This window comes from Bombus flavifrons, unplaced genomic scaffold, assembly GCF_040668555.2.
Source record: "Bombus flavifrons isolate JBK064 unplaced genomic scaffold, iyBomFlav1_principal scaffold0049, whole genome shotgun sequence".
In the NCBI taxonomy this organism is placed as follows: domain Eukaryota; kingdom Metazoa; phylum Arthropoda; class Insecta; order Hymenoptera; family Apidae; genus Bombus; species Bombus flavifrons.
In genome coordinates, this window is record NW_027184794.1 from 177,207 (window position 1) to 196,589 (window position 19,383).

A 19,383-nucleotide genomic window follows, 5' to 3' on the forward strand; every position below is an offset into this window, starting at 1 on the left:
ACAATACTAATGCCAAAGAACTTGCAGAAGAATCGGAAACTGGAAAACTGAACGACGAAACGATGGGCAACGATTATCCACTGCCTAATACCACGGAAATATTGGACCCGCTGGGAAGTGCGAAGTGCCTCTCTACGTTCGACTTGGCAAAAATACAAAAGCAAGGCTCCACGAATTTCGTGAATGTTTCAAACATAATAGAAAAGGAGATAGCGAGTGTATCTCACTCAAAAATTTTTATAAAACCATCAGAAAATAATTTAATCGGACTCAAAGCCAAGCCATTAAATTGCAAGGAAGATCAGACTACAGAGAATAAAAGTATACCTATCCCTATATCCGAAACAGAATCTATAAGCAGAAAGGTTTGTAATAAAAATTCAAAGAATAATTCTAAATCTACCGAAAATATTCCTAAACGTTCCGTACAAATAAATAATAATTTAATTATAATAAGCACTTCCAGTGAAACTATTCATCCTGAAAAGCTAGAGAAAAATCAACGTGTTGCGAATAAAGTAAATAAAGAAGAATGGATAACTAAGGAAAAGGATTCTAAACATTTTCAAGCCGAAAAAACGCAAGTTCAACGTGTTCAAGGAAATAAAAAGGGAGAAAATAGGGAATCACCAGTCAAGGATATATATAAAAATTCGAATAAGTACGCTAGCCATTGGATTATAATTGGATTAAAAATACTTCATTGGTTGTTACATCTAGCATTTGACGTAGATAACATGAGTGCTAATCTTATGATTCCTCTTGGAAAATATAGATGGTATCACACTATACTATATCTAAAATATATTTGGGTTAATATAGCTACGGCATTTTCAAAAATTTGTATTTTAAATGCTATTGGCAAGCAATTGGATAATTGGATCGGTGTCAGTAAACTTGCGTGTTGGCGCAGAATAAAAACTAAAATGAAGAAAAGGAAGTGTGACACTGTTCGTCGAATAATACAGATAGTGGAAACCTAAAAAGGAAAAAGAAAATTATTAAGTGTGCTCCGATTATTGTTTGAATATAAAATGTGTTAATTCAATGAATAATTAAAATAGTGAAAGTGAAATTTACCTTGTGAACAAGTAATCATCATACAAGAAAGTGTACGTGCAAATATAGGTTATGGATCCCTGTTTGCGGAATACAATGTACGACAGCCAGCTGAAATAAATGAATGAATTAACTTCAAGTGTTTCAATGCAAAATACAATATTACTAAATGTTATAACAATATTGTGATCAAATCAGAAGGAAGAGTGACACTGTTCGTCGAATAATACAGATAGTGGAAACGTAAAAAGGAAAAAGAAAATTATTAAGTGTGCTCCGATTATTGCTTGAATATAAAATGTGTTAATTCAATGAATAATTAAAATAGTGAAAGTGAAAGTTACCTTGTGAACAAGTAATCAACATGCAAGAAGGTGTACGTGCAAATATAGGTTGTGAATCCTTGTTTGTGGAACGTAATGTATGACAGATACCTAAAATAAGTGAATAAATTAGTTTCAATTGTTTCAGTGCAAAATACAAGGTTACTAAATGTCATAATTATATTGTGGTTAAAACAAAAGCAAGTGTGACTCTGTTCGTTGAATAATACAGATAAAGGAAACCTAAAAGAAAAAGGAAGATTATTATGTGTATAAAACGTGTTAATTCCATGAATAATTAAAAGGGTGGAAGTGAAAATTACCTTGCGCACAAGTAATCGCTATACAAAAGGTTTACGTGCCAAATAGGTCATGGATCCCTGTTTGCGGAACACCATGTACGACAGCCAGCTGAAAGTAAATAAATGGATTAACTTCGATCGCCTTGATACAAGATACAACACTACTAAACGTCATAGCAAGACTATGAAAGTGTGACACTGTTCGTCGAATGGCACAGATAGCAGGTAACCCGAAAAAAAAAAAAAAAAAAAAAAAAAAAAAGGGAGGAAGATTACTACAAGTGCTCCAATTATTGTTTGAATATGAAACGTGATAGTTCAACGAATATTTAAAACAGTGAAGGTGCAACTTACCTTATAAACAATCAAACACCATACAAGGAAGTGTACAGGCATGAATTTCACAGATTAGTAAAAGAAATAAAATAGCTGATAAGTATAGAAAGTCGTCAGGAAGATAATTAAGATAGATTAATTGGAAGCTAGTAATAGATATAACCGGAGAAAAAGATAGTATATTATATTAACTATTATATCTAACATGTAGAAGCATATTTTGTAATACACAATAGCGGTCGCTCACACAATATATCATACACACATTGAATTAATAAATTAAACAGTACCTTTATGATCGCAGACATAGGATGATTGAAGGCAACCATAGTAAGTATCCAAGGTATTACCGAAGAATCTGATGATGTTGTGAGAATGATCCAGGTAAGCAACGCAGCATCAAAAATCTAAAAAAAATTTTTTTACAAACAATGTTAATCTAATAAATAAAACTTAATCACTAATAAGGGAACTATTTCATATCATACACAAAATAATAACAAATAGCGAACACAAGCAATAATAAAATTAATAGGGAAATAAGAAAGGTTAATAAACACAGAAATAGGTTAGAAACTAATCAAGATAGACTAACTAAATATTAACAAGTCATGACTGAACTTAGTACCAAAGAATAAAGTTATAGTACATGAAAGCGACTGGTAACACAATACACGAAATACTAACTAAATTAAACGAGACTTATATAAACGCAAGTCACGTATAACCAAAACAATGACCATTGAAATTCGATAACAATATAACCCATGTTATTGCATTAAAGTAACACGCGGTATTTACACACACAATACCATGAAACACAAAACAACATTACAAAACACTACTAAATAAAATCATAACCAGTTATTTCAATAATACATTACTGTTGACATTAAAACAACACCATACCAGAGATACACGCGAGCGACCATGTTGGAAAAAATCCGTCGCGCACACCCCACACACACACACCTCAACACGAATAATAACCAATACAATGTAATATAGGATCATGATAGCTATGTTAGGTACTAATAAAAAAAAAAAGAGGAGAGTGAGAGAAGGGTAAAAAGAAAAAAAAGAAATAATAAATAATAACTAACATAATCATAACATATTACATATATATTATATTATATACAGGGATACAATATTCATATAAAGGAACAGGTCCGAACGAAATATATAAAAAAAAAAAAAAGAGAAAATATATTAATTGTTTTTGTATGTATGTACAGAACGAGTGGCGAACTCATCAATTCCGACATAGAAAACCCAGACGGACCCGAGCTCGCATTCGATCTGGAGGTGACGAAGGAGGTTGAGTCCTGCCTCTGTGCTCGGTTGATATGCTCCGTTTACCATTTTTATAGCGGCTATCTTTGTCAAGATTGTTTCGACAACCTAGATCCAGACGAGCAGGACCTATGTGAAGAGCCGCCCACTCATTTCCTATGCGGAGTACCTGCAAGTATACAAATATCATACTGCAGCATGTGCGATATAGACCTAGCGAACCTACAACCCACTATATCATGCCTCCAATGCATGATGGTCTACAATAATGTAACTCACCTTGAAAGAGAATTTTTAGTTCAAGGAATGATACTCCGCACCATCGAAATATAACGTACTTGTATACTTATGCTATCTACCTGTAAACAAACAACATTAATAACTATACATATAATTTTCATTCATGTTTACCAATATATATACACGCATGTTTTAAAGTAGATGATATTTGCAACACTCACTTCCATTGACAATGCAAGTGACTCATAAAATAAACTGTCATATTTATACACACATATATATATATATACGAAACCAAGCTACATTTGTGACATTTATACCTATTGATAATATATACTTATATATATTTATAACGATAAAATAAATCCCATTTATATTACTCACCAAAACGTATGCATATATGTATATAATTATAACTCAAGTAGCCCTCATAAAATTATCTTCACTGATAGCATATACATCAAACCTAAAATAAAACAAAGTTGTAATAAAGAAAAAGGGAAAGAAAATGGAGGAAAGGGAGAAGACAAAATGTATAAATATAATTTCCTTTTCTATACACATATATATATATATATTAAAAGGTTATTCTTATTTCTAATAAACTCAAGGGTAAGAAACAAATTTAATAAATTGCTAATAGCAAGATGAATCACCTGGTCATCGTATTTACCCTCATCAAAATAACATGTGGCCTGGTTGGATACGACTGCAATGACAATCACCTCAACGTTACCACCATCTCTTTAAACTCCATCGGGGACTGCAGCATACAACCTGCAACGACAGAAACCCAAGATATTTATATTCAACTACTGCAACTCTCAGAATTCGAATTTACCAATGTGAGGCAATGCAAGGTGCAAATAACTCGAATTATATATTACTGTGGCATGCACTCCCACACGTCGGCAGTGCATAATGGATTCGCCGAATACCTCCATGAAACAACTGCCCAACAATGGGAGCTGGGAAAAGGTCGTTGTACAAGCCACAGTAAGGCGAAGGAAACTGTTTAGACGCAAAGGACGGACACACTTATTGGCAACCACAACCACCCTCACCATGCAAATTTGATCAATACGACGTATTGTATGAGGGAATCGCTACAAAGATCCAGGAGAAAAGAACCAACGGGGAACCAGTGCAACCAGTTTACACACTAACAACACGGGAAGTAACATTTGCACTGACTAAAACTGGAGAACAACCAACGGCATCTGTATCCGCCTTGAGCGAATTCAGAGACGCCCTCAGTCAAATTTCCTCCGGAAATTTGAACTCCAAGGGCGGGGGTGTCACGTCCCGCGCTCCGCACGTGCCGTAACGAAGATACAAAATTACTATACGCAAATCAGCGCGAGAAAAATTTGAATACACCAAGGAACACACGCTACTACAAAACAAAATAAAAAATTAACAAATGAGGGCGACAAATAAATCCAACTATCAGTATAAAATAAAGTAAATAAAATCAATTAATAAACTGGACTAGATACGAACCAATCAAATAAATCAAGAATAAGAAGGATTATACATGACAAATTTGCAAAATAAAGGAAAAGGAGCAACAAGAAGATATACTACAATCAATCAACGAAGACGGAATATGTAAAATACAAAAGAAAGAATTTAAATCAGTAAATAAAATTAATTAATGAATTAAACGAGTCGCGAACCAAACGAGTAAATCAAGAAATAAGAATAACTACAAAAGGAAAATAATTGAAACACCAGGAATATATGTGTATATAAATATATTTTATTCAATCAACGCAGCAACAACTTGGAGAGTTACATATAAATATAAACATATATGCCAAACATGTAATAACCCAGAAAATATTAGAAACAATACTTCCAATACTATACTAATAATACAAATCCAACATTACCAAACTATAAATATATGAGTATATAAAATCAATGAACTTATAGTCTAACGAATACATAAAACATACAATATTGCATTATTAAAGAAATAGAGGTTACATCGTCAGAAATATATATATATGTGTGCGCACTCTACATTATTAAATTAAAATTATTAATTTAAGATACATACTTAAAACTAGCCAACATTCGGGTAAAATAATTATAAATGAGAACTACATTACGTAACATGCATGTCTATATATATAAATATATAAATATATAATCTACACTCTAAACCAAACTACTACTAATAATCTAAATGAATATAAAAGAAATAGAACACACAACGCAACACTAGGGACTAAGTAACAACCTATCGACAGGCTAAAACGTTCAAAAATAATTAACACCGCCTCGACTGGGAGAAATGCGTACAGCATAAATATGTAAACCATATCAAACACATAATAATCTGGTAAACGATAGAAATAAAACTCTCAATACTACGTTGTCACATTACAAAACATATATGTATATATGAAAACAAATAATTGACATATAACCTCAAATACACAATTAAAGAATTTATATGAAAAGTCACACTATCAGAAATATATACATATATACTTATATGTGTGTATGCGTGTTCTATTCTACTAAATTAAAATTAACAATCTAGTAAACATAAAATAAACAATTAACATTTCACTTCGTATGAAACTACACCACTACAAGAAAGATGTATATGCATATATATATATATATATATACGTTTGTGTGTGTTTTATATTATTGAACACTATAAAATAAACTACTTAGCACAATAAATAACACTGTCGAAAAAATTACAAAACATTAGTCACTAAAATACATAATCAAAACTCGTGATCATTCTATTAAAGAATTACATATGAAAACTATACTACGAAACATGCATATATATATATATATATATAATCTAGATTTTAAACCAAGCTATTAATAATCTAAATGAATATAAAAGATATAGAACATACACATAGCACTATTGAAACTAACTAACTACTTGTTAGCAAATCAAGCGATTAAAAATAATTAACACCGCCTCGACTGGGAGAATTGCGTACAGCATAAATATGTAAACCATATCGAACACATAATAATCTGGTAAACGATAGAAATAAAACTCTCAATACTACGTTGTCACATTACAAAACATATATGTATATATGAAAACAAATAATTGACATATAACCTCAAATACACAATTAAAGAATTTATATAAGAAAGTCACACTATCAGAAATATATACATATATACTTATATGCGCGTGTGTGTATGCGTGTTCTATTCTACTAAATCAAAATTAACAATCTAGTAAACACGAAATAAACAATTAACATTTCACTTCGTATGAAACTACACCACTACAAGAAACATGTATATGCATATATATATATATATATACGTTTGTGTGTGTTTTATATTATTGAACACTATAAAATAAACTACTTAGCACAATAAATAGCACTATCGAAAAAATTACAAAACATTAGTCACATTAAAATGACACACAATATAAATATATATATATATATATATTCACATGAACAATACTATTGTCATTTTAACAATAATAATAACAATAAATATATAGTCTAATTGCGGTAGAATAAGGGAAAACGAGCGACAGACAGAAAAATCAGTTCGATAAAACTAAAGACCCGCCACTGTAACCTCACTGATGACATTTGCGAGCAGCCATGTTAGATTTATACGCGCACGTCGGAACACACGCAATAATTATACACATTAGATAAATACAAAATACAATATTTCTCAATTCAACTATACGTCAAAACGCCGAAACAAGATTTACACATAATCGATAAATAGATCCGAGATCAATAGAAGTCACTGTATGCGAGGGACGTTCACGAGCGGCCATTTTGAAACATGCGCGCACTGATTCGTACGTGTTACAAAAAAAATAATAATAATAAAATTATACCTTCGATAGGGAAAAGAAAAGAAAAGGAAAAGGAAAGAACAGCGAAAATAAATATTTAATACAAAATGGAACGTCGAGCCGAGGTAGCAATAAATAAAGACACGGGACAGGAAGGCCGGGGATTGGTGGAAATCAGCCGCGAGAAATGAATCATAAAACACATTGTTAACAATTTTATTATGCGAAAATTACTTTGTATAAAAAATATATATATATATATATAATGGAGTAAAAAGAAAATATAAAACTAAAGAAATATATTTAAAATGTATAAATAAATAAATATATATATATATATATAACTAACATATGAACGGGGTATATCCAAAGCGGCAAAATCGAAATCAAGAAGCTTCAGGATGGAACTGCCAACGCGTCATGCGCTGAATACATCGTTCGGAATCACACACGGTTCTTCGGAATCCCACTTTCTCTTGCGCTGAAACAACAAAATAGGAAAAGAGATCAAAACCACGAAAACAGCAAATATCGAAAATCAAATTAAATCCCGGAAGCAACCATAGCATGGAAATATTCTTCAAAACCAAACTCACGGAAGATAAATCAGAAGAAATCCTTATTGCGGGAGAGTGGCGGATCGCGCGTGTTGCCGGAGCAAGTGTCGATATAATAATGAGACTCTAGCCACCGGCCCTTCCACGCGCCGAAGAACAAAAATTATTCCCACAGTATTAACATAAAAATTCTCGAGAAAAGACTAGACCAGCATGGAAAGCTCCAAGCCTCCTAGACGCTACCTCAGCAGAAAATAGAACCGATGGGAACTAAGTCGAAATACAGATTTTTGCATTTTCTCACGTACCCGCGATGGGAATCTGGAAGTTAAAAGACAAGATAACGAAGCAAAGGAGACATCAACGATTACAGAATTTGCATTCTCTCACGTACGAGTTCGGGAACCCCAAACTGCAGCATCCCGATTCCCACGGAAGCGAACCACCAGTTGACCGCCACCCTGTGGGGGATGTTATTATAAATAAACGCAGCAACACAGAACATCGTCCATTATTCTGTCGCGAATTATACGTTACGTTTCAGTCCATTACTTTGTCGTTAATTGTACGTTACGTTTCGGCTTATTATTATATTGTCAATTCTACGTTACGCCATAAAATATATTGTCGTCTATCGCGCATTGCACCTCGACGGTCTCTTATTAATTGCTCAGTTTAAGTCACAAATTAAGTTAGAAATCTTTCTAAGTGTTCATTTCATTGGCGAGATTTAAAAACATCCTTATAAATAAATATATTTATACCCGCGACGTTTATCCGAATAAATAAGCCGCAAGCTTATTCAGAGTGTATTTCTAATTAAAAATAAATAAACTAAAGTTCTAATAATAATTATACCTGAGTCGAATAATTAAACCAAATAAAAAAAATTTCACCGACGACTATTACGAGCCGATGGCCCCTGACGGAACAAGGTAAGAGTCTCAATTTTATAAAATTTCCTTCTTCTCTAGTAATTTCGCCACATCCAGGAACCGAATCCGATTTACTTATCATCAATTAATACATTCAATTTCGTTTCAATTTTGAGAATAAACAAAGCGTCATTCGCTGCGTAGGCTTGCGAAAACGGTGTCTTCAATTATTGAAACACTCATTGATCTTCGCATTCCTCCTCCCACTGTTGGCAAAACATTGCCCGTCTTTGGGCAAGGCTTGCGAAATCACACGAGTCTTACGCAGAGAAGACTATCAAATTCATCATTAGATCTAATTAACCGATATTTTCATTCTTGCCATCGTTGTATACGATTATAAAACAGAATAATTCCCTTCTGAATCTTAACCGAAGGATCATTCGCTGTGTTGGGTTGTGGATAACGGTGTTTCGACTATCGAACCATCTATTGATCTTCGCATTCCTCCTCCCACTGTTGGCAAAATACTGCCCATCTTTGGGCAAGGCTTGCGAAATCACACGAACCTCACACAGAGAGGATCATTGAAATCATTTTCTCGTGATCACTCAATTCGGAAGGCAAGGAAATCGAAACGGTAAAAAATCACCCTAACAAATGAACTAAAGTCCAGTTCAATGATAGATCCATTGGCGAAATTAAGAGAGGAGGAGAAGGAAACGTAAAGATAAAATTTGCATCAAACGAAGAAAATTCAAAATCTTAACCAATCCATTAACGCGAACACTCTTGTTTTACCGTCCCTAAAACGCTATATATATATATATATATATATATATATATCAACTTGAATAATTCCATATTCAAATTTAAATAAATTCTATACAACGAAATTGAACCGAATTCTCAAACAATTCATACATATATATATATATAATTTTAAATAATTCTATACTGAAGTTTAGATAAATTCCGTGCGACCAAATCGAATACTTATTTTTATTCAACTTTAATCCTCTCCCGTGCCAGTATCCCTGCACATAGCAGGTTAGCCGAAAACGTGGAAATTATTTATCAGTAGCCTAACACTAGTCAACGCTATCCATAAGTAATTAATTTATCAATAGATTATTTCGAAAATAAGTACAAGGAAATTTTTCTATTCGAAACAGTCCTCAGACTGTTTCTGGTGGCAGCAACTACCGTGTGAGAAATATTTCTTATACAGTCAATTAAATTTAAATCTTTCCCTTCAGATTAAATTAAAATCAAAAGTTTGAATTGACTTTAAACAAGTACGTAACAATAAACTTTCAACTTAGAAATAGATTTTAATCGAAAACCTTGATTCAATATCTTAAATATAATTATATCGTGTAAATTTTCCCCTCCTGACGAAACTCAACTAAATCGAACTAAATTGAATTAAATTAAATTAAAACAAAACAAAATAAATTAAAACAAACACAAAAAACAAATTAAAATTAAAACAAATAAAAAAAAAAAAAAAAAAAATCTTGCGAATTCAACGGTTTAAAATCAATTCAAACAAACAGGAACGTAACACCCGTTTGTGATATTTCGACGTTTAAGCGCTCTTTTTACTCCATTTAACGTGCAGAATGCAATGCACAACCGTTTAACCGTCGAAACAAGCGGAACAGCTCGCAAATCTCGATGATTTCGTCGATTTTGATTAAAACTGACCGTCATTTCCTTCCCGTTTGAGATATTTCGATGTTTAAGCGCTCTTTTTACTCCTTTTAACGTGCAGAATGCAATGCACAACCGTTCAACCGTCGAAACAAGCGGAACAGCTCGCAAATCTCGATGATTTCGTCGATTTTGATGAAAACTGACCGTCATTTCCTTCCCGTTTGTGATACTTCGACGTTTAAACGCTCATTTCACTCCTTTTTACTTGCAGAATGTATTGTCACGTCCCGCGCTCCGCACGTGCCGTAACGAAGATACAAAATTACTATACGCAAATCAGCGCGAGAAAAATTTGTATACACCAAGGAACACACGCTACTACAAAACAAAATAAAAAATTAACAAATGAGGGCGACAAATAAATCCAACTATCAGTATAAAATAAAGTAAATAAAATCAATTAATAAACTGGACTAGATACGAACCAATCAAATAAACCAAGAATAAGAAGGATTATATATGACAAATTTGCAAAATAAAGGAAAAGGAGCAACAAGAAGATATACTACAATCAATCAACGAAGACGGAATATGTAAAATACAAAAGATAGAATTTAAATCAGTAAATAAAATTAATTAATGAATTAAACGAGTCGCGAACCAAACGAGTAAATCAAGAAATAAGAATAACTACAAAAGGAAATAATTGAAACACCAGGAATATATGTGTATATAAATATATTTTATTCAATCAACGCAGCAACAACTTGGAGAGTTACATATAAATATAAACATATATGCCAAACATGTAATAACCCAGAAAATATTAGAAACAATACTTCCAATACTATACTAATAATACAAATCCAACATTACCAAACTATAAATATATGAGTATATAAAATCAATGAACTTATAGTCTAACGAATACATAAAACATACAATATTGCATTATTAAAGAAATAGAGGTTACATCGTCAGAAATATATATATATGTGTGCGCACTCTACATTATTAAATTAAAATTATTAATTTAAGATACATACTTAAAACTAGCCAACATTCGGGTAAAATAATTATAAATGAGAACTACATTACGTAACATGCATGTCTATATATATAAATATATAAATATATAATCTACACTCTAAACCAAACTACTACTAATAATCTAAATGAATATAAAAGAAATAGAACACACAACGCAACACTAGGGACTAAGTAACAACCTATCGACAGGCTAAAACGTTCAAAATAATTGACACCGCAACGACTTGAAGAATTGCAAACACAAAAATGAATATAAAAGAAATAGAACACACAACGCAACACTAGGGACTAAGTAACAACCTATCGACAGGCTAAAACGTTCAAAAATAATTAACACCGCCTCGACTGGGAGAAATGCGTACAGCATAAATATGTAAACCATATCAAACACATAATAATCTGGTAAACGATAGAAATAAAACTCTCAATACTACGTTGTCACATTACAAAACATATATGTATATATGAAAACAAATAATTGACATATAACCTCAAATACACAATTAAAGAATTTATATGAAAAGTCACACTATCAGAAATATATACATATATACTTATATGTGTGTATGCGTGTTCTATTCTACTAAATCAAAATTAACAATCTAGTAAACATAAAATAAACAATTAACATTTCACTTCGTATGAAACTACACCACTACAAGAAAGATGTATATGCATATATATATATATATATATACGTTTGTGTGTGTTTTATATTATTGAACACTATAAAATAAACTACTTAGCACAATAAATAACACTGTCGAAAAAATTACAAAACATTAGTCACTAAAATACATAATCAAAACTCGTGATCATTCTATTAAAGAATTACATATGAAAACTATACTACGAAACATGCATATATATATATATATATATATATATATATATATAATCTAGATTTTAAACCAAGCTATTAATAATCTAAATGAATATAAAAGATATAGAACATACACATAGCACTATTGAAACTAACTAACTACTTGTTAGCAAATCAAGCGATTAAAAATAATTAACACCGCCTCGACTGGGAGAATTGCGTACAGCATAAATATGTAAACCATATCGAACACATAATAATCTGGTAAACGATAGAAATAAAACTCTCAATACTACGTTGTCACATTACAAAACATATATGTATATATGAAAACAAATAATTGACATATAACCTCAAATACACAATTAAAGAATTTATATGAAAAGTCACACTATCAGAAATATATACATATATACTTATATGCGCGTGTGTGTATGCGTGTTCTATTCTACTAAATCAAAATTAACAATCTAGTAAACACGAAATAAACAATTAACATTTCACTTCGTATGAAACTACACCACTACAAGAAACATGTATATGCATATATATATATATATATATATATACGTTTGTGTGTGTTTTATATTATTGAACACTATAAAATAAACTACTTAGCACAATAAATAGCACTATCGAAAAAATTACAAAACATTAGTCACATTAAAATGACACACAATATAAATATATATATATATATATATTCACATGAACAATACTATTGTCATTTTAACAATAATAATAACAATAAATATATAGTCTAATTGCGGTAGAATAAGGGAAAACGAGCGACAGACAGAAAAATCAGTTCGATAAAACTAAAGACCCGCCACTGTAACCTCACTGATGACATTTGCGAGCAGCCATGTTAGATTTATACGCGCACGTCGGAACACACGCAATAATTATACACATTAGATAAATACAAAATACAATATTTCTCAATTCAACTATACGTCAAAACGCCGAAACAAGATTTACACATAATCGATAAATAGATCCGAGATCAATAGAAGTCACTGTATGCGAGGGACGTTCACGAGCGGCCATTTTGAAACATGCGCGCACTGATTCGTACGTGTTACAAAAAAAATAATAATAATAAAATTATACCTTCGATAGGGAAAAGAAAAGAAAAGGAAAAGGAAAGAACAGCGAAAATAAATATTTAATACAAAATGGAACGTCGAGCCGAGGTAGCAATAAATAAAGACACGGGACAGGAAGGCCGGGGATTGGTGGAAATCAGCCGCGAGAAATGAATCATAAAACACATTGTTAACAATTTTATTATGCGAAAATTACTTTGTATAAAAAATATATGAACGGGGTATATCCAAAGCGGCAAAATCGAAATCAAGAAGCTTCAGGATGGAACTGCCAACGCGTCATGCGCTGAATACATCGTTCGGAATCACACACGGTTCTTCGGAATCCCACTTTCTCTTGCGCTGAAACAACAAAATAGGAAAAGAGATCAAAACCACGAAAACAGCAAATATCGAAAATCAAATTAAATCCCGGAAGCAACCATAGCATGGAAATATTCTTCAAAACCAAACTCACGGAAGATAAATCAGAAGAAATCCTTATTGCGGGAGAGTGGCGGATCGCGCGTGTTGCCGGAGCAAGTGTCGATATAATAATGAGACTCTAGCCACCGGCCCTTCCACGCGCCGAAGAACAAAAATTATTCCCACAGTATTAACATAAAAATTCTCGAGAAAAGACTAGACCAGCATGGAAAGCTCCAAGCCTCCTAGACGCTACCTCAGCAGAAAATAGAACCGATGGGAACTAAGTCGAAATACAGATTTTTGCATTTTCTCACGTACCCGCGATGGGAATCTGGAAGTTAAAAGACAAGATAACGAAGCAAAGGAGACATCAACGATTACAGAATTTGCATTCTCTCACGTACGAGTTCGGGAACCCCAAACTGCAGCATCCCGATTCCCACGGAAGCGAACCACCAGTTGACCGCCACCCTGTGGGGGATGTTATTATAAATAAACGCAGCAACACAGAACATCGTCCATTATTCTGTCGCGAATTATACGTTACGTTTCGGTCCATTATTTTGTCGCTAATTGTACGTTACGTTTCGGCTTGTTATTTTGTTGTCAATATATTGTCGTCTATCGCGCATTGCACCTCGACGGTCTCTTATTAATTGCTCAGTTTAAGTCACAAATTAAGTTAGAAATCCTTCTAAGTGTTCATTTCATTGGCGAGATTTAAAAACATCCTTATAAATAAATATATTTATACCCGCGACGTTTATCCGAATAAATAAGCCGCAAGCTTATTCAGAGTGTATTTCTAATTAAAAATAAATAAACTAAAGTTCTAATAATAATTATACCTGAGTCGAATAATTAAACCAAATAAAAAAAATTTCACCGACGACTATTACGAGCCGATGGCCCCTGACGGAACAAGGTAAGAGTCTCAATTTTATAAAATTTCCTTCTTCTCTAGTAATTTCGCCACATCCAGGAACCGAATCCGATTTACTTATCATCAATTAATACATTCAATTTCGTTTCAATTTTGAGAATAAACAAAGCGTCATTCGCTGCGTAGGCTTGCGAAAACGGTGTCTTCAATTATTGAAACACTCATTGATCTTCGCATTCCTCCTCCCACTGTTGGCAAAACATTGCCCGTCTTTGGGCAAGGCTTGCGAAATCACACGAGTCTTACGCAGAGAAGACTATCAAATTCATCATTAGATCTAATTAACCGATATTTTCATTCTTGCCATCGTTGTATACGATTATAAAACAGAATAATTCCCTTCTGAATCTTAACCGAAGGATCATTCGCTGTGTTGGGTTGTGGATAACGGTGTTTCGACTATCGAACCATCTATTGATCTTCGCATTCCTCCTCCCACTGTTGGCAAAATACTGCCCATCTTTGGGCAAGGCTTGCGAAATCACACGAACCTCACACAGAGAGGATCATTGAAATCATTTTCTCGTGATCACTCAATTCGGAAGGCAAGGAAATCGAAACGGTAAAAAATCACCCTAACAAATGAACTAAAGTTCAGTTCAATGATAGATCCATTGGCGAAATTAAGAGAGGAGGAGAAGGAAACGTAAAGATAAAATTTGCATCAAACGAAGAAAATTCAAAATCTTAACCAATCCATTAACGCGAACACTCTTGTTTTACCGTCCCTAAAACGCTATATATATATATATATATATATATATATATATCAACTTGAATAATTCCATATTCAAATTTAAATAAATTCTATACAACGAAATTGAACCGAATTCTCAAACAATTCATACATATATATATATATAATTTCAAATAATTCTATACTGAAGTTTAGATAAATTCCGTGCGACCAAATCGAATACTTATTTTTATTCAACTTTAATCCTCTCCCGTGCCAGTATCCCTGCACATAGCAGGTTAGCCGAAAACGTGGAAATTATTTATCAGTAGCCTAACACTAGTCAACGCTATCCATAAGTAATTAATTTATCAATAGATTATTTCGAAAATAAGTACAAGGAAATTTTTCTATTCGAAACAGTCCTCAGACTGTTTCTGGTGGCAGCAACTACCGTGTGAGAAATATTTCTTATACAGTCAATTAAATTTAAATCTTTCCCTTCAGATTAAATTAAAATCAAAAGTTTGAATTGACTTTAAACAAGTACGTAACAATAAACTTTCAACTTAGAAATAGATTTTAATCGAAAACCTTGATTCAATATCTTAAATATAATTATATCGTGTAAATTTTCCCCTCCTGACGAAACTCAACTAAATCGAACTAAATTGAATTAAATTAAATTAAAACAAAACAAAATAAATTAAAACAAACACAAAAAACAAATAAAAATTAAAACAAATAAAAAAAAAAAAATCTTGCGAATTCAACGGTTTAAAATCAATTCAAACAAACAGGAACGTAACATTAGATAGTATTATAATTTTTGGTGGCAGCGGTGGGATACGCTCCACAGAGGATTAAAGTTGTTACATTTATCAATAAATTATATACCTAAGAAATAATGGCGACCGGGCTAGAATCATTAGACGAAGACTTAATCTTGACGTTATCGGAAAAACTTAAAGCATGGGATGCGAATTTTCGCGACATGAATACAAAACTCGTTGAACTACAAAACGGCGTGTATGAACTCAAAGCAAAGCAAGAATCTAATACACCCGCATCGTCGCCTACGACACAACAAGTGACGGCCCAGCCGAGTGGATTTACCCAATCAATTAAAGTAAAAGACGCGATCGTATCGGTGCCAGTGTTCGACGGCTATCGACCATCGGTATTTCAATTTTTAAGAGCTTGCGAGCGCGCGCGAAATATGATTCCTAGGTACCAAGAACCACAATTAGTAAAATTATTAACCAATAAACTCCGCGGACACGCGTTCCTCGCCATCGAAGATACGGAATTAAAGAGCCTAAACGATTTTGGAAATAAATTAAAGGACCTATTCGGCCCAAGGAAATCTCTTAATGAATATAGAGGGGAATTAGGAACGATATTTCAACGACCCGGGGAACACATATTAGATTATATGGACCGAGTTAGAAACCTTAGATTGGCAATAATGGACGGAGAAAAGGGCGACTACGGAATCATTTCCCCCGATATCCAAGAAACTATAGATTGGGAGGTAAGAGAAGCTTTTGTTAAAGGACTTCCGAACGAGGTATATATGCGAGTAAAGCTAGCAGGATACCACACTTTAGAAGACGCATATCGTCAGGCCGTCCATGCAGCACACGAATTGAAACAAATAACCGATAGAACGCGACCCACACGACCGACTCCCTCAAACTATTACAGACGCAATAACGTACGTCCTCCGAACGCTAACAACAATATCAGGAATAACCGCCAAGCAGTGAAAGCAACACGAGAATTAAAACAAGTGAACGATAGAATACGATACCAGCGTCCGACACCTCCGAATAATTATAACCGAAACAACGCTCATTCCCCATACAATAGTAAGTACACCGGAAACAACCACAGGGATTGGAAATTTGTACCGCCGTCGCGGAAATATCTAAACAATCCGGGAATAGAGGAAGATGCCAGGAAAGGAGCAAGAGCAATAATCTGGGAAGAAAAATGCATAAGTAAATACCTCGACAGAAATCTAAGTCAAAAGAGGGATGACGATCATTTGAATCAATCAACTTTTCAACGCAAACACCATTCCGTTGCTGTGATAAGGGATAACGTCACTTTAAATAGTAACAGGACGCACGACACCACAGACAGGATCATCAGTGAGAAATTTTCCGAACTCCCAAACAAGATAAACAATACTAATGCCAAAGAACTTGCAGAAGAATCGGAAACTGGAAAACTGAACGACGAAACGATGGGCAACGATTATCCACTGCCTAATACCACGGAAATATTGGACCCGCTGGGAAGTGCGAAGTGCCTCTCTACGTTCGACTTGGCAAAAATACAAAAGCAAGGCTCCACGAATTTCGTGAATGTTTCAAACATAATAGAAAAGGAGATAGCGAGTGTATCTCACTCAAAAATTTTTATAAAACCATCAGAAAATAATTTAATCAGACTCAAAGCCAAGCCATTAAATTGCAAGGAAGATCAGACTACAGAGAATAAAAGTATACCTATCCCTATATCCGAAACAGAATCTATAAGCAGAAAGGTTTGTAATAAAAATTCAAAGAATAATTCTAAATCTACCGAAAATATTCCTAAACGTTCCGTACAAATAAATAATAATTTAATTATAATAAGCACTTCCAGTGAAACTATTCATCCTGAAAAGCTAGAGAAAAATCAACGTGTTGCGAATAAAGTAAATAAAGTAGAAAGGATAACTAAGGAAAAGGATTCTAAACATTTTCAAGCCGAAAAAACGCAAGTTCAACGTGTTCAAGGAAATAAAAAGGGAGAAAATAGGGAATCACCAGTCAAGGATATATATAAAAATTCGAATAAGTACGCTAGCCATTGGATTATAATTGGATTAAAAATACTTCATTGGTTGTTACATCTAGCATTTGACGTAGATAACATGAGTACTAATCTTATGATTCCTCTTGGAAAATATAGATGGTATCACACTATACTATATCTAAAATATATTTGGGTTAATATATTATTATTTTGGGCATTTTCAAAAATTTGTATTTTAAATGCTATTGGCAAGCAATTGGATAATTGGATCGGTGTCAGTAAACTTGCGTGTTGGCGCAGAATAAAAACTAAAATGAAGAAAAGGAAGTGTGACACTGTTCGTCGAATAATACAGATAGTGGAAACCTAAAAAGGAAAAAGAAAATTATTAAGTGTGCTCCGATTATTGTTTGAATATAAAATGTGTTAATTCAATGAATAATTAAAATAGTGAAAGTGAAAGTTACCTTGTGAATAAGTAATCAACATACAAGAAAGGTGTACGTGCAAGTATAGGTTGTGAATCTTTGTTTGTGGAACGTAATGTATGACAACTACCTAAAATAAGTGAATAAATTAGTTTCAATTGTTTCAGTGCAAAATACAAGATTACTAAATGTCATAATTATATTGTGGTTAAAACAAAAGCAAGTGTGACTCTGTTCGTCGAATAATACAGATAGTGGAAACCTAAAAAGGAAAAAGAAAATTATTAAGTGTGCTCCGATTATTGTTTGGATATAAAATGTGTTAATTCAATGAATAATTAAAATAGCGAAAGTGAAGTTTACATTGTGAACAAGTAATCATCATACAAGAAAGTGTATGTGCAAATATAGGTTATGGATCCCTGTTTGCGGAATACAATGTACGACAGCCAGCTGAAATAAATGAATGAATTAACTTCAAGTGTTTCAATGCAAAATACAATATTACTAAATGTTATAACGATATTGTGATCAAATCAGAAGGAAGAGTGACACTGTTCGTCGAATAATACAGATAGTGAAAACCTAAAAGGGAAAAAGAAAACTATTAAGTGTGCTCCGATTATTGTCTGAATATAAAATGTGTTAATTCAATGAATAACTAAAAT

The 19,383-nt window shown here is 33.0% G+C and overlaps 1 long non-coding RNA gene across 2 annotated transcripts; it reads right to left on the bottom strand.

Moving 5' to 3' along the window:
- Positions 1-932: 932 nt before the first annotated feature.
- LOC138189453 (uncharacterized) lies at positions 933-19,133 on the bottom strand. Of its 2 annotated transcripts, XR_011176045.1 has the most exons (4): positions 19,079-19,126; positions 1,404-1,625; positions 1,081-1,170; positions 933-979 (listed from the first exon to the last, which is right to left on the bottom strand). It is a non-coding gene; the product is annotated as an uncharacterized LOC138189453 (long non-coding RNA). The 2 variants fall into 2 exon arrangements; XR_011176046.1 differs by lacking the exon at positions 1,404-1,625 and having other exon boundaries at positions 19,079-19,133.
- Between the last annotated feature and the right edge of the window lie 250 nt (positions 19,134-19,383).